General features: G+C 42.9%; 1 pseudogene across 1 annotated transcript; it reads left to right on the top strand.

The window, feature by feature from the left end:
* Positions 1–292: 292 nt before the first annotated feature.
* On the top strand, positions 293–2,253 carry LOC308337468 (small ribosomal subunit protein uS7m-like; annotated as a pseudogene). Its single transcript has 2 exons — positions 293–325; positions 1,632–2,253. The product of its transcript is annotated as a small ribosomal subunit protein uS7m-like (transcript).
* Positions 2,254–3,531: the final 1,278 nt, after the last annotated feature.

The following is a 3,531-nucleotide window of genomic DNA, read 5'->3' as shown; positions in this document are numbered from 1 at the left end:
CTTTCCTTCAAAGAGATAAAGGAGCTCCCACTTCCAAGGAGGTCGGGGATAAATGAAGTGAGAGGCAGGAATGACTCTTAGAGTGACAAGAATATATATTACCTACTAATAAAAGTATTCTTCTGTTTTAACATAATTGTCCTGATACTATATCAAAATAGCTGCGTCAAAATATCTCTAATTATTTCCTGGACTTCTGATTCTGTGATAAGATGGAAAAGGAAATGTACTTCTCCACATTTTTTCACTAAGTACAATTACCAACCTTGAACATTATATATAAAAACATAAGATGACTCTGGAAGGTGGAGTGAAAAAAGACCAGGTAGGAACCTTGAGATTCAAGGAATGGCATGATGTTAAATTTGGGGGGTTTTCCTTTTGCTTAATATATCCTGGGTTGGGTGCAGTAGAGGCTTGTAACCAGGTTACACCCGTTAATGCAGACTAAAAATGCTCCAGGTAAAACCTGTTCTCTCTAGCGAAAGGACCAGGATAAAGGCAACCTAGTAAAAGAGAAAACTTTTAGACAATCATCACCTTATTCCAGCCAAATACCACAGGATAAAAATTGAGGCTGCGCACAACCCATGACAGAATAAGCCAGGTAGGAAACCTAGACCTCTACCTTTACAAAACTGTAACTAGTCATCTCTTCCCCTATACTAGGTTGGTGACCAAAAAAAAAAAAAAAAAAAAAAGGCAGAGTGGCAGAGTAGATACCTGGAACTTTCATTCTGACCCAGTGATAAGGAGAACCACCCCCCACCCATGGTGACAGTGGAGGCCATGTCCGGAACAGTAATGAGGTACCCTTTCTCCTCCCAGCCAAGGTGATGTCAGCAGAGGCCTAGGAAAGATCTGAAATGATTTTATCCCTGCCCAAAAATAACAAGAGGGGGGCGCCTGGGTGGCTCAGTGGGTTAAATCCGCTGCCTTCAGCTCGGGTCATGATCCCAGCGTCCTGGGATCGAGCCCCGCATCGGGCTCTCTGCTCGGCAGGGAGCCTGCTTCCTCCTCTCTCTCTGCCTGCCTCTCTGCCTACTTGTGGTCTGTCTGTCAAATAAATAAATTAAAAAAAAAAAATAAATAACAAGAGGCTCTTATTTATGGAATGTCAAAGGTGCATGGGAAATATGCATTTCCATCCCTAATTGGCAGTAATGAGGCAACATACCATTTCCCACCCTTGTGTGGTGACTGAGAAGTCCTATAAAAGTTTAACAAGATCCAAAGTCTCATAACATAATAGCCCCAATTGCCAGGATACACAAAAATAGTCACTCACCATACTAAGAATCAGGAAAATCTGAATAAGGAAAAGAAAATCATCAGATGAAAACAAGAGACACAAATAATAGAATTAATTACATTAGTCATCATGTTTCAATGAAAAATTATGTAAAAGATGAAAGAAAATGAAAAGATAGAAAGTCCCAAAGTTCTCATCAAATAAATATAGTGCCCCAGCAAAGAAATAGAAGACACAAAGAAAAATCAAACTTTAGAACTGAAAATACAATAACCAAAATGAAAAATTGCTAGAAGGAGCCAACCGCAGAATAGAGTTGATATGGGAAAGAATAAGTGGACATAAAGATAGAATAGTAGAAATTACCCATTCCGAGAAGTAGGAGCAGGAACTCAGGAAGATTCAGCTTATTAAAGCTGCCCCAGTGACAAAAACAAGTTTGAAGACCCAGTGTCAGTAAATTCACCAACATGATTATGAAAGGAGGAAACAAAATACTGGCCAGATCCCTCATGATGCAGACTCTGGAAACTGGGAAAGGGAAGGAGTTTGAGAAGAACAATGTTGCTTCTGCAGAGGAACAGGCAACCATCCAGCGCAACCCCACCACCATCTTCCACCAAGTACTGAAGAACTATGAGCCCGTGATTGGGCTGGTACCCATCTTCAGAGGTGGCCATTTCTACCAAGTCCCTGTGTCACTAGCTGATCGGTGTCATCGTTTCCTGATAATGAAGTGGATGATTACTGAGTGGATGCCGATGCTAGAGAAGCTGTCACATGAGCTGCTGGACGGTTTTCACAAACAGGGCCCTGTGTTCAAGAAGAAGCACGACATGCACAAGATGGTGGAGGCCAACCATGCCCTGGCTCACCATTGCTGGTGGCAGACGGAGGGTAGAGGCTCAAGGAGGAGCCCAGGGCTTTCTCCTGCAAGAAACGACAGGAGCCACTGTCATGGTGAAAACCGCTTGGGGTTTAAGGATGTAGTTCCCTTTTAAAGGCCATCAGGCCTCATAAGGATGGAGTAACATATTTATTGCTTGCAAGTCCTCTCTCTGGAGCCTAGGACTTGTTTTTCCTGTCCCATTTCCTTGCAAAGAGGGAACATATCAATTTGGATTTCCCCCAGGAAACATAGGGCCTATCCAGCCACTCTTCCCTCAGTTCAGGGTAGAATTTAGGATGACACTAAAGGAAACAGGATTTGTTTTTTGTTTTTGTTTTTGTATTTTTTAAAGATTTTATTTATTTATTTATTTGACAGAGAAAGACACAGTGAGAGGGAACCCAAGCGGGGGAAGTGACAGAAGGAGAAGCAGGCTTCCTGCCGAGCAGGGAGCCCAACGCGGGGCTCCATCCCAGGACCTTGGGATCATGACCTGAACTGAAGGCAGAGGCCTAACAACAGAGCCACCCGGGTGCCCCTTGTTTTTGTTTTTTAAGATTGATTGATTGATTGATTTTAGAGAGAGGGAGGGAGAGAGCACATGGGGGGAGAGGAAGAGAGAGAAAGAGGGGAGAGAGAATCCCAAGCAGACTCCATGCTGAGTGTGAGCCTGATGTAGGTAGGGCTTGAGCCCACAACCCCTGAGGTCATTACCTGAGCTGAAAGTAAGAGTTGGATGTTCAACTGACTGTGTCAGCCAAGCAACCTAAGAAGCAGTTTGTTTGTTTGTTTTAATTTTTTATTTTTTATTAACGTACAATGTATTATTAGCCCCAGGGGTACAGGTCTCTGAATCGCCAGCTTTACACACTTCGCAGCACTCACCATAGCACATACCCTCCCCAACGTCTATAACCCAACCACCCTCTCCCTACCCCCTTCCCCCCAGCAACCCTCAGTTTGTTTTGTGAGATTAAGAGTCTCCTAAGAAGCAATTTTAATATTAGAAAAGGATTATTAGAAAATTCTCACCCTGGGTGGTGCCTAGGTGGCTCAGTCGGTTAAACGTCTATCTCTGGCTCAGGTCACGATCTGAGACTCAATCCCAGCATCCTGGGATTGAGTCCCGTATCAGGCTCCCTGCTCAGCGGAAAGTTTGCTTCTCCCTCTGCCTCTGCCTGCCACTCCCCCTGCTTGTGCTCTCTGTCAAATAAATAAATAAAATCTTCAAAAAAATTTTTTTAATTAAATTTAAAAAAGAAAGAAAATTCTCACTCTGAACTGGTATAGCATGTGATGTGGCTCTGCCATTTACTAAAACTGAATGGAAATTTTAAAAGAGGAAAAAGAGAAAAGAAATGACCAATTCTGAACAACAGAAAAAAAAGAA

The sequence above is a fragment of the Martes martes genome (assembly GCF_963455335.1).
Source record: "Martes martes genome assembly, chromosome: X".
In the NCBI taxonomy this organism is placed as follows: domain Eukaryota; kingdom Metazoa; phylum Chordata; class Mammalia; order Carnivora; family Mustelidae; genus Martes; species Martes martes.
Note: the sequence above shows the minus strand (reverse complement) of the source record. Positions and strands in the feature narration are given on the sequence as shown.